General features: G+C 44.4%; 1 protein-coding gene across 1 annotated transcript in view; it reads left to right on the top strand.

Moving 5' to 3' along the window:
• RBM38 (RNA binding motif protein 38) overlaps window positions 1–13,917 on the top strand; it is a 90,699-nt gene that overhangs the window by 72,950 nt on the left and 3,832 nt on the right. The window lies entirely within an intron of this gene.

The raw sequence follows: 13,917 nt of genomic DNA, 5'->3' as shown, positions 1-13,917 counted from the left end.
ACAGTGGAAGTGCTGTAGGACCGCGTGTGCCTGTGTGTCTCCCCGCTCCGCACACAGTGAGTCACGCTGGTAGCTTGAAACCCTCCGTGGTTGGGAGTATTCACACCATGGAAATTGGCAAATGCTGCAAATATGACTCTCCCACCCAAAACTGTGGTTAAACATTTACGGGCATGGTGCTGAAAGGAGGCCTGATAATGCATGCAGGGCCCCATCTGCTCTTCAGGGACCCCAAGTAACAGGAAGGAGAGATTGTAGCATCCTCGGGGCAAGAACCACAGTTGATCTCCTTTGGTTTCCCCAGCATCTAGCAAGGACATTCCATTTATGGGTGTCAACTCACTTGAGGAAATCAGGGTCCAAGGTCACCTGGCAGTGGGGTAGGGTCCTGAGCTCAGATCCCCTGCCCCACCTTGGAATCAGCCCTTCTTGTACATTCGTCTCTGACACCTGGAAGACCGAGAGGCCCTGCTGGTAGCTGAGCCCAAATGCTCTGCCGCCAGCAATGAAGGAGACTCTGCCCCTCCCAGAGGCCCTAATGTTCAAGGCCTTTGTTCTGAGCACTCATTTCTTGACAACTTGCAACTGTGCAAGATGGTTTTAGCAAGTGATGGGCACAGCATTTAATAACACAAGGTCCCAAGTTGAGGCAGGTATGCCTTTTCAAAATATATGAAGAAAAACTGAAAGGATAAATAGACAAATCCACAATTATAGTTGAAGACCTCAACACTCTTCTCTAAGTTATTGAAAGAGCAAACAGACAGAAAATCAGTAAAGATATAAAAGACCCGGATGGCACTATCAATAATGTGACCTAAGTGACATTTTAGAACACGCCACTCAACAACAGGATACACAGTTTTCTCAAGTGCACATGGAACAGTCACCAAGATAGACCGTATTCTGGGCCACCAAACAAACCCTAACAAATTTACGAGAAATGATAGCATACAAAGTTCATGCTCTGACCGTAATGTAATAAATCTAGAATTCACAAACCGAAAGGTATACGGAAAATTCCCAAATATTTAAACATTAAATGCACTTCTAAATAACGCATGGGTCAAAGTGGAAATCTCAAGGGAAAGTAGAAAATATTCTGAACTAAAAATAAAAATATAACATATCAAGATTTGTAAAATGCAACTAAAGCAGTGCTGGGAGGGAATTTTATAACATCAAGTGCTTATGTTAGAAAATAAGAAACATCTCAAATGAATTATCCAAACTTCTACCTTAAGAAACTAGAAAAAGAATGGCAAATTTAACCGGAAGGGATGAAATTATAAAGATAAGAGCAGAAATCAATGAAATTAAAATCAGGAAAAATGAGGGAGAAAATTAATGAAACAAAAAGCTGGCTACTTGAAAAGACCAACAAAATTGATAAACCTCTAGCCGGACTGACCATGACAAAAACAGAGAAGACAGAAATTAGCAGTATTAAGAATGAAAGAGAGAACATTGCTATAGACTCTACAGACATGAGAAGGATAATAGAGGAATGTTATGAACAACTTTATGTCCTAAAATTTGACAACTTAAGTGAAATGGACAAATGCCTGAAAGACGTGGACTACCAAAGCCCACTCAAGAAGGAATAGTTAATCTGAATAATCCCATAGCTATTAAAGACATGGAATCCACAGTTAAAACTTTCTAACAAAGCAAACTCCAGACAAGGTGGCTTCACTGGTAAATACTACCATTCAAGGAAGAAATAATCCTAATTCTATACAAACTCTTCTGGAAAACTGAAGAGGAGGGAACACTTCCCAACTCATTTCTTGAGGCTAGCATTACCCTAATACCAAAGATATTACAAGAAAACGACGGACCAGTATTGCTAGTGTACATAAATAAAAGAATCATCAGCAAAATATTATCAAGTCAAATCCAGCAAAATATAATAAAGATAATACATCATGACCAAGTGAAGTTCATCCTGGAATGCGAGGCTGTTCAACATTGGAAAATCAGTCAGTGTAATCTATAATATTGGCAGATACATAAAAAGCATATAATCATCTTAATTAATGTAGAAAAAGCATTTGGCAGAATTCAGTACTCATTCATGATTAATTCTCAGCAAACTGGTAATAGAAAGAAATGTCCTCAGTGCAATAAAGGGCATCTACAAAACACCTACAGCTAACATCTTACTTAATGGCAAAAGGCTTAGTGCTCTCCCTGTAAATTGGGAACTAGGCAAAAATGTCTACTCTCACTACTCCTATTCAAAATCATACTGGAGGCCCTAGCTAGAGCAATATGGCAAGAAAATAAAAACATAGACAGATTGGAGAAGGGAAAAAATAAAATTGTCTCTATTTGCAGATGGCATGATTGCCTATTTAGAAAATACCAAGGCATCTACAAACAAATTGCCAGAACTAATAACAAGTGAGTTTAGTAAGGTTGCAGGATACAAGATCAATATACAAAACTCAACTGTATTTCTCTATGCTAGCAATGAACAATAGGAAACTGAAATTCTAAAAACAGTACCATTTACAATAGTACCAAAAAAAGAAAAACCTCATGAAAAACTCAGTATAAGTTCTAACATCTGTGCAAGATCTGTACACTGAAGTCTACAAAACAATGATGAACAAAATCAAAAACCTAAATAAGTGGAGAGATATATGGTGTTCATGGATTGGAAGACTCAATATTGTTAAAATGATAAATTCTTCCCAAACAGATCTGTAAATTCATCCCCTCCAAAATATACTTTTGTCCAACAAAATGTACAAATTTGTACATCTTTTGTACAAATCAACAAATGGATTTGTAAATTGATATGGCAGAGGCAACAGATCTAGAATAACCAAAACAATTTTGGGAAAGAAGTACAACGTTGGAGGACTCACATTTTCTAATTTCGATGCTTGCTATAAAGCCACAGTAATCAAGACAGTGTGGTACTGATGAAAGCCGGATCAGTGGAACAGAATGGAAACCAGAAATAGATCCCACATGTGTGGCCAATTTACTTTCAACACAGCTGCAAAGGGAATTCAATGGACAAAGGATGGTTTTTTTCAGCAAATGGTGCTGGAACAATTGGTCATCCATATGTGAAAAAGAAACCTTGATCCACACCTTGTATCATAAACAAAATTTGACTCACAATGGATCCTTGACTTTCATGCAAAACATAAAACTACGAAACTTCTAGAAGTAAACCTAGAAAAAAGTCTTTGTGACCTTGCGTTATGCAAAGGTGTCTTAGCCAGGACACTAAAAGAATGATTCACCACCAAAAAAAAAGGATAAATTAGACATCATCAAAAATTAAAAAAAAAAATCTGCTCTTTGAGAAACACCATTAAGAGAATGAAAAGAGAAAACAGAGAGAAAATACTTGCAAAACATACGTCTGGTAAAGAACTTGTGTCCAGAATCTATAAATAACTCTCAACCCAATTTAAAAAATGGTTAAAAGATTTGACCAGATATTTCATCAGGAAAGATATGCAGATGGCAAGTAAGCCCATGGAAAGATTTTCAAACGCACTAGATATTAGTGAAATGCAAACTAAAACCACAATGAGATGTCACTACACACCTACTAGGACAGCTCAAAACAAAACAAAACAACCCCCTGACAATACCAAGTGAAGGCGAGGATGTGGGCAACTTGACCACTCATACCTGGCTGGTGGGAATACAGGTGTGTCCACTTTGGGAACTGGTTTGGTAGTTTCTTATCAAGTTAAACAACTTCTGTCTTATGACCGAGAGATCTCACCTCAAGAGAAATGAAAATATATATTTGCACAAAACCTGTACACAAATGTTTATAACAGCTTTATTCATAATCCGCCCAAAGTGGGAACAGCTCAAATGTCCTTGACCTGGCGAATAGACAGGCAAACTGTAGAATAGCCATACAATGGAATATTGTCCCACAGTAGAAAGAAATTAACAAATAATCCAGGAAACAGCAGGGCTGAATCTCAAAGTCATTACATTGAATAAAAGAAGCCAGACTCAAATATATAGTGTATTTGATTGGAAACATATGATTCCATCTATATGACATTCTGGAAATGACGACCGTAGGGACATAAAGAAACCAGTGATTGCTATGGCTCGGGAGCTGGGTAGCAACAAAGGAGCACAGTGGGATTCGGGGTGGTGGTTACATGGCCATTCATTTGTCAAAACTCAGAATTGTACACTTAAAAGGGGGGAGTTCACTCTATGTAACTTATACCTCAAAAATTAAAAATATGTAAAAAAAATGTATTGTTGGAAAATAGCACCAAGAAGAATTTTAATATCCCTTTCACTTAGACAAAAAGTTGTGATTAGTAAATTAATTTCTATTTGGCCAACATTTAAAGGCCCCATATTCCCATGACTAATTTCTGATTCTTCATGAAATTTTTTAAAAACAAAATTTTAAAAAATGTGAGCAAGTATCTACCTGTACACATCCATCCATCCGTCCTGACATTATCCTACCTGTTGCAATAAATGGTAAGAATAATTTTTAAGAAGATCTAGCTGTTCTTATTCTGAAATGGGTCTGTGTTATCCAAAGTGGACTCTTAGCCTGACACAGGACAAATGCAAAGTTTGCAAAGTCAGACAAATGCATTTTCAAACGTTCGTGCTCTACGTGACACATTTACCGGCAGCCTGATAGGAACTGCTGTACCGTTGGCAGATCCAGGATCTTCCTGCCATCTCCCTCCCCTTGCCATGGGTCACGCGCTGCCACCGTGAAACAGCTGTCCCAGGCCACCTGAGCGTGCGATCTCAGTGCCAAACCATGGAGGAGGCCCCGCAAATTCCAGAACACAGCTCACATGTCGCTTCCAGAGGCTCTGTCTTCTTCCGTTCCCTGTGGGACAAAAACCAGTTGACAGGCCACCTGAGAGCTGCTGAGCTGCTCTTTGGGGTAGAACCACCCAGAGGGAAATGCTTAGGTCCTGGTATTAAAAGCATCTTCAGTTTTCCCGACATTGGTGAAAACAGGGAAGAAACCCAGCCTGGAGGGCAGATGATGCCGAGGTGGCTTTGCCACAATACTGCCTGATTCTCCGGTGCCACTGGGAGCTGCTAATTCCGTGGACTGGGGTGTCCAGTTCACAAGCCCCTGGACAGTCCCAACGCCCAGAGAGATTTCTGAACCTCCATGGTCAAGGGCCTTGGAGGAGCTGGGATTCCACCCCCGCCCCCGTGACGGGAGCAGGTGACGGTCAGGTGTGTTGTGTGGTGGGACATAGAGCCACGCTGGGGCCTCACGCTGGCCGAGGCCAGTGGGGGACCAGGTGACCAATGCAGTGAGAAGTACACGCCCAAGCAACAGGCGACGCTGCTCCGAGCAGGCCCCAGGCCCTCTGCAGAGACGGGCTGCCACTGGAGCAGACGCACCCCAGAGAACTGGGGTGTCGCCGGCAGACACAGGCTTCAGTCCAGGCGGGGCTGTCCCGCTGTCCTCACTGCCCACCTGCAGCTCCAGCCACGCCATCTGTCCCTGAAAACACTCCTCCCCACCCCCCAGCCCCTCCAGCAAAGATGCCAGGCTCCCGCTGTGGCTCGTGAACGCAGCTGATCTTCCCACGTCCTGAAACATTACTTCCATTTCGTGCTGGGGCTTCCGAGGGAATTCAGGAATCAGCTGTAACATGGGTTCACGCATACGATATTGAATATCCACAGCTTTGGGATCACATTCTAAAATCCAGGCGCACAAAGTTGAAAAAGAGTGGTCAACAATTGTGGCCACTTCTAGGGAGACGGTCATGCCGGGTGACACTTCGGTCTCCAGGGCTTGTCCCAGCAGAAAATGTTCCAGGGATTTCACTGCTAAGTTGGGCACATCCATTAATAAAATTTCAACTTCCTCTAGCGCCTTCGAAAGACGACTACTTTCAAATATTAGCTTTTTTATTTAGGGAGTTGGCATCAGGCTTGCTAGTGACACTCTGTGGCCAGGACAGAAAAAGCCTATTTGTCCCTATATTCCATTTAAAATTGATTTTTGACACCTGGGGCAGCTGTACTTAAACCCTTCTACACCAGCAGCAAACCTTGGGCGTGCCTGTGTAGTGAAACTCTTCTTTCTGCTTAAGATAAATTATTTAACCGACAAAATATTTTTATGTCGTATAAAAATCCTAGGATCCCTTTTAGAATTATTTTGTCAGTATTCACCGACGATTTCAATGCCATAAGCATGTTACTCTCATTTTTAGGGGGTAAAGCGGTTCTCATGCTTTGAAATACTAGTTGAGCTTCTCTCCACAAATTCATTTAAAGTTTTCAAATGGCCATTAAATGAAAGGGCTACCTTGGAAAAGGTTAAACACAGCTTTTCCAATCAAGTTAGTGACGGATGCTGATTGATTTAAAGTAATTCATTGTCTGGCGTGCTGTTTTCTGTTATTACTTTCCCTGATACTTATAGTTCAGGCCTTGGGATACAATTATAATAATTATCTGGATGAGTCTTTTAATCGGTGACCTTTGGACTCTTCAACAAACTGTCACGCTTCATTAACAGGAAATGACATCACGTGCCGGCTGTCGTTTGGCTGCTTCTCTGAGGAATATTCCACCATGAGAGCTATCTGTAGTCTTCCTATATGGTCTCCCATGGCTGGCTCCCAGCCACTGTGGCTCAGTTAAGAGTTTTTTTTCCCTTTACTGCATTTTTTTTTGTCTCAACAAGCATGGTGAGCATCCCGTATAGTACTTACCTGCAACTGCTCAGGAAAACAAGCATATATGTCTTTTGACATCCTAAATTGTGCATACTATAAAAGACAATGATTTATGGAAATGAGGCTCATCATTGCAGCCATGCCTTGGAAATTAGACAAAAGCTACTTAAGTAGCACCGTAAACGAGGCTGCCCCTTAAAATCTGTTTTATCTGATACACTCAATTAAAAATAAACTGCAATAAAAAAAAATTGGGGAAATGTAGAAAACAGTCGGTTTGATAAGCCAAAGGTCCTAAGGCTGTTCATTGAACATGTTTAAGTATAAGTAACACTGCCCACTAAAGACTGATCGTCATAAAGGATACATTCCCAGGGGCTATTCAGTAAGATGATCAATGGTTAGCCAAATGCATAACATTTATACTGGAAATAATACCTGGAAAATAAGAAATTCCTGCCATTTTCACAAGGCTGTCGAACTTTATAATGTAAGCTGCTTGAGTTCCATCAGGACTAACCCCCCTTGTGGTCCCAACCCTTTCAGTGACTGATCTCAAACAACAGAGGCAACAGTCAAGCCTCAGGTGTGTTTAAAAAGCATCCTTTATATAGTAGAACTGTTGTCAAACAATGTTGTAATTTGAACACCCTTGCCCCAAAAAAGAGGCATTGAATTGTGCAAGAGGAGTGCATTCCAGAATGATTTCCTGCTGGATTCGCATAACTATGTCGAAGGCGGTCTCTCTCTGGGCATCCTGACCAGAGGGCCACGAGTGTCTTCTCTTCCAGGTCCTGGAAAAGCCCTTTTCTCACTAAGCAACCTCAAGGACCAGAAACCCTCCTGTTACTACTAAAGACACAGCTTTTTACTCACTTTTCTGTGTCGTACGAAAGTGATCAAACGAATCGCCAAGACTGTAATAACTTGGGTTTGTTAACTGTCTCCAAGGTCTGGCGTCCGTCTCCGTGTTTGAAAAGAAAGAAACCACTGCCCTCTTGTGGAGACTGGTGTCATTGCTCCTGTCACAGAAGTCAAAGGCATCAGGAATTTCTCCTTTGATCCAGGCGTCAGTGGGAATCTGGGCACATAATGGAATCAAAGCCGAGCATCTGAACTTAATTCTACCTAATAGCTCATCAAGATGTTATACATGCAAAACGCTGAAAATTACCTATGAAAGACTGTTTCTGGGGAGTTTTTGATGGTGTCTACATACCAACGGGGCTTACATTTCCAAACCATGTTTCTTATGTTATCTGTTCTTTTTAAATTAAAAAACGTACATGCTAGTAAAATACATGACATGAAGTTTAGCATCTTAACCATTTTAAGCGTACAGTTCAGCAGTGTTAAGTACATTCACTTTGCAACCAATCTCTGGAACCCTTTTCGTCTTCCCAAACTGAAACTCTGTCCTCATTAGACAATAATTCCCCCTCCCCCTCCCCTAGGCCCCTGGCAGCCACCATTCTGCTTTCTGTCTCTATGAACTTGACTCCTCTAGGGAGCTCACATAAGTGGAATCATACAGTATTTGTCCTTTTGAGGCTGGCTTATTTCACTTAGCAGAATATCCTCAAGGTTCATCCATGCTGTAGCAGGTGTCAAAATTTCCTTCCTTTTTAATGATATTCCATTGTATGGACAGACCATATTTTGTTTATCCATTTATCTATGGACATCTGAGTTACTTCCACCTTTTGGCTACTGTGAATATTGCTTCCATGAACATGGGTGTACAAATATCTCTTCAAGACCCTGCTTTCAATTCTTTTGGGTCTATCCCCATATTGCTGAATCACGTGGTAATTCTATTTTTAATTTTTTGAGGAACCACCATAGTGTTTCCATAGAATCTGCACCATTTTACATGTCTACCAACAACGCACAAGGGTTCCAGTTTCTCCACATCCCCACCAGGCAAAGAAGACGTTTTTTCAGAACCGTCATTCACATATAACAAAGAAAGGCAATTTTAAGTCATTTTATTTTATTTTGTTTTGCAAAAACCTCTGTAAACAACAGTCAAAGAATAAGAAACTACTGCAAAAGTTCAAATAGGCCCAATTATAGCATACAACAGACCGTGGGGTTTTAGTCTTATTATGTGATTTCAATTAATTCACTGTCATAAAAAGAATATACTGCCTTTCCTGCTGGGAAATTGCTTCCATATGTTCACCTTACATGGGGCTTCTGAACTTGGGGTATTTTCACAGCAGATCAGCATTTTAAGAATTTGAATTTAGTCAACTAGATGGGAGAAATTCTTTCACAATGCACACATACATAAAATTGTATATCAAATCATCACAAGGTACACTTTGAATACCTTACAATTTTATTTGTCAATTATATCGCAATAAAGCTGAAAAAAAAAAAGAATTTGAACTTAGGACCTATCAATGATTTTAAAATATGGGGTGGAGGGGAGTTCACAGCAAAAGCAGCTGCTGAGCTAAGAAAAGAAGAAAAATACGACTCAGTATAAAGATAGGTACTAGTTAATTTTAAGTACTAAAGAGGCATTTCATGCGCTGCTCGAATGTGGGAAAATCTCTTTGGTGTGGCAAAAGAGAAATACTCATTATAGGTGCTCTAAAAAAGTACAAATTCTCTGCAAGTACACCTTTTCATTATCAGATTTTTCTGTTTCTTCTCACTCGGCCAATTATTTTAAAAATATAAACAAAGGCGTTTTAGCAAAACAAAAGGGTGACAAACTGATATACTAATAAGCTATAACAGAATGTAATGGGGGGACTTCATACCTGCCAAAGAAAATTAAGAAAGAATACAAAATCTCAAAGCGAGCCCTGCTGATCTGCCCCAGTAAAAAAAATTGCTCATCACTTTCCAGTCTAATCTGAGGTTTCTCTTTTTCTACTCAGTTTTTTAAAATACCATTAGGGTCCTTTGCATTGAATTTAGAACTAATTAAAAGTATTATGGTAGCTTTAAGTTTTATGGATAATTCATTTGTATAAAATTAGTCTTTTATGTTTAAAACTCATAGTATCAGAAATATCATGGGTGTGTACAATTCAACCTGTAGTTTCCCAGCTTTGCCTGTTTGCTGAAGCACTAAGTAGTCTACGTTATCATGGAAATGACTATTATCCAAAAATCACTGCTCATTCATTGTGGGCCACCCTGCCAGTATCAAGTGAATGAATTAATAGGTTTGAGGTTTCATCCTCCAATTCAGGATTTGGGCCCTTTATCAAATACCTGCAGTGTTTCTGAAATACCCAACTGAAAATAGGCAAACAATTCTAGGCGCTACCACAAGCTCTGGAAAAACTGTGACCATCCGTTGTCATGAATTTAACTGTTTCACAGACGGTGCTAAACCCTCGTAACGCGCAGTAAGAACGACATGTTGTAACACTGAACCCTGACTCCCCATCACTTCTCCATCATGGCCAGCATCATCTCACAGGTCATGTCTTCATCCAGGTCCTCGCCTCCAGCCGTGGCTTCTCCGAAGTCGATGGGAACCAGCCCTCCCGGGTACTGCTCTCCGCTCACCAGGGAGGCCTCCTCGGCAGCAGCTTCTTGGGGAAAAGGCACAGGGTTGGCAAATTTAAAATAAAGCAGCCAAAAGATGGGAATAAAGACACAGACCTACTAAAGAATGGACTTGAGGATATGGGGAGGGGGAGGGGTGAGATGTGACAGGATGAGAGAGTGTCATGGACATATATACACTACCAAATGTAAAATAGATAGCTAGTGGGAAGCAGCCACATAGCACAGGGAGATCAACACGGTGCTTTGTGACCGCCTGGGGGGGTGGGATGGGGAGGGAGATGCGGGAGGGAGGAGATATGGGAACGTGTGTATATCTGTAGCTGATTCACTTTGTTATAAAGCAGAAACTAACACACCATTGTGAAGCAATTATACTTCAATAAAGATGTTTAAAAAAAATAAATAAATAAAGCAGCCAAGAAATCAGAATTGATAAACGGTGCAACTGTATTTTGGAAACGATCGCTGAATTTTTAGCACAGCATTTTAGAAAACAATACTTCCATTTATAGGACAGTACAAATATCCTGATCTCAACTCTTTAAGGCAGGGCTTCTCAACCTCAGCTCTGCAGACATTTAGGGCCGGAGGGTTCCCTGCTGTGGGGACCTGTCCTGCGCACCGTTAGGTGGCTAGCCGCCTCCCTGGCCTTGACCCGCGGGGTGCCAGAAGCACCCTCCCCCAGCTGTGGCAACCAGAAATGCCACCAGGCACAGGCACCTGTGCCCTGGGGGGCAAAATCACCTCCCGCTGAGAACCACGGCCTAAGGTGAATGCAGATCCTGTGAATTAGTGGCCGGACCGCTTACACAAGTCTTGTCCTGGTGCCCACGGAATGACACTGATGAAATGAAAAAGGCCAGCTGCTCTCGGGACACCTGTCCCATCAGCTAATCAACATACCCCGAGTCACTTCCGGGTCAAGCGTCCTGCTAGGTACACACTGTGAGCCACACTCAGATCCGTGACCATCCCTGCCCTCCTTCCAGCAGCTTCTAAACAGTCAGCCCAACGTTGGGAGTCTAAAAACAGAGGCTCACATCCACATCCAACCCCCTACCCATTTTCCAAATTCCTCCCCAAGAAGACCGGAGGAAAGTCACTGACGAGGCAAGGGGAATGAGAGACAGAGGGCCCCGTGCAGAAGAAGACTTTTATCGCATGTGACTTCAAACTTGTTGCAGCATAGCTTTGCTTCTGGTTCCTTGAAGCATTTGGGCGGGGGGGAGGGGGGAGAGGAATAAGAGCCAGGCCCTGTGTACGAAGATGAACACAAGAGTCGCGGAATAGGTGCCGTCTGACAGTAACCTGCAGAAATCTACCGAGGACCTGGTGGGGGACACGCTGACCCACTAACACAGCAAAAGTAGAAGTGAGACGATTACCTGGAGGATGCAGGTTAAAAAAAAACCCTGAAGTGCAAATTAAGTCCTGCTTTTGGCTAATACAAGTCAGGTTACTTGTCTCAATTCACACTTTGCTTTGAATACACAGCTGACCCTCTTCGATATGCAAAACGTTTTAATATATCCAGTCTTTTCATCCCCGATTTTTAAACCTGCAAGAGCTTTGCCCTTTCTGCCCTTCTGGCTCATGAACAGTCAACGCCAGCCGTGTCTCCAGGGCCCTTCCCAGAGCTCGTCGACAGAACGGTCCTGTTTCAAAGACTAGTGTAAGTAAATGGGGGAGAAGACGCACGTGGGGACCCACTCTTCATCACTAAAAAAATTTTTTTTCTGTTCAATGTCAACGTCCAGAAAGCACGTTGGGGAGAGGTCAGCTCAGGATTAATGAGGGTGAGGTGCTGCCCTGCAACCGCGGAGGCCGGTGCCCAGGCTGGAAGCCCTTAGACTTGAACGCTGCTCCCCGGCAGAAATGTCACCAACCGAGGGTGACGATTTCAAGGCCGCTAGTGAAGGCTACTCTTATTCAGGAAGAATTGTGCCAAACCATTTAGGCACAAAGAAGATACTGCATTTGTGTATCAAGGGGGGGCCCGTAGGTGCCTAATTAGCCGGGAGGTCACACATTCGTGTCGGCGTCTTGGGACCCAGCCGAGGGGTCCGGAGAACCTGACCTCGGGGTCTCTTTTCCGTGGTTGAAGGATTTGAGTCGACTTCACCTGCTTGACTTTGCCCGTAAGAGACTGTGCTCATGACTCGCCGGTTTATTTAGCAAGCGGTGCGTGAACCGACACTGACGCCAGCCTGGTCGGGGGGAGCTGGGGACCGACCTGACGGCCAGGCCCGCCTTGCAGGGGAGCACGGTGCAGTTGAGAATGGGCACTCACCGGAGGGTCAGAGAACGTGAAACTCAGCCCCGGGTGAGGGTCCGCAAAGCAGAGGCACGGTCCTGGGGGCACGTGAAGGGAGCTGACCCGTCGGGGCTCAGAGCTGAGCTTTCAGGGAGGTACAGGTAGGAGCCTGGGGAACCGGGGCACAGTCGCCCAGGAACCCCCGGCAAAGGAGAGGGTGAGCCTGGCCTGGATGGGAGGGGGACCAGCGTGGCTGGGAGCCGGAGTTGGGGGGCTGCGTCTGGGGTCCTGGGCCTTGGAGCAGAGGGTGGTCAGGGAAGGGGCTGGGTGGTGAGGATGGAGGGGCCCAACGTGCACGTGCGAAAGGTGCCCCGGCGGCCGCGAGAGGCGCTGCGAGACGGTGTCCTGGGCCAGGCGGAGGCAGGGGTGGAATCGGGATGAGCAGGGGCCGAGGTGCCAGGACCGGCTGCCTCCAGATGTGGCCGAGAGGGGCTGCCAGCGCGAGCCGCGGCTTCAGGGGCCCAGACGCCGGTGTGGGTCGGGGATGTGGGAGAGAACAAGGCTGAAGGTGGGAGGGATGGTGGAGGGGGGTCAAGACTTCAGTTTTGGATGGACTGAGTTTGAGGCAGCTGAGCAGAGGTGCTCACCAGGCAGCTGAATATTCACCCCCGGTCTGCAGAGGCTACAGGGGCTGCAGTTCTGGACACCAGTGACCCGCCTGAAGGACAGGGCGTGGGCCTGGTGTGGATGCGGTTCAGGTGTGGACACAGCTGTGGACGAGGGCGAGGGCATAAGTGTGGAGGTATGGATACAGGTGTGGACACGGCGCAGGTGTGGACATGACACAGGTGTGGGTGCAGGTGTGGATGTGGATACAGGTGTGGACATGGCACAGGTGTGGACATGGGTGTAGGTGTGGACATGACACAGGTGTGGGTGCAGGTGTGGATGTGGATACAGGTGTGGACATAACACAGGTGTGGTCATGGGGGCAGCGGTCCTCTATGGACACCAGGCCGACTGTGGAGGAGGAGGAGCTATGGTCAGAAGCGGGGTCGGGGGAGGGCAGCTAGAGGGGCAGGAGAAACGCCAGGAGGCTGCGCCTGTAGCAAGTGGGTCAGGAGGTCAAGAGATGGCCGGTCAGCAGTGCGAGGGCTGCGGAGAGCAGGGAAAGGCCGGCGGAACGCAGTGACCTCGGGTGGCGTGACGAGGGGAAAGGAACGGACTGCAGGACACCCTGTTAAACGTGAGTTTCCGATAAACACTGAATCATTGCTTAGCATAAGTTTATCCCAGATAGCGTGTGGGATATACTCATACGACAAAGTTATTCATTGTTTATCTGAAATTCAAATTTAACTGGGCGTGTCCTCCACTTTATCTGACAACCCTTGAAGGAAGGAAGAAGCTTCCAGCTATCCATGGGAACATTCACAAGTCCAG

Source organism: Balaenoptera physalus (genome assembly GCF_965194825.1).
Source record: "Balaenoptera physalus genome assembly, chromosome: 16".
NCBI classification, from domain to species: domain Eukaryota; kingdom Metazoa; phylum Chordata; class Mammalia; order Artiodactyla; family Balaenopteridae; genus Balaenoptera; species Balaenoptera physalus.
Note: the sequence above shows the minus strand (reverse complement) of the source record. Positions and strands in the feature narration are given on the sequence as shown.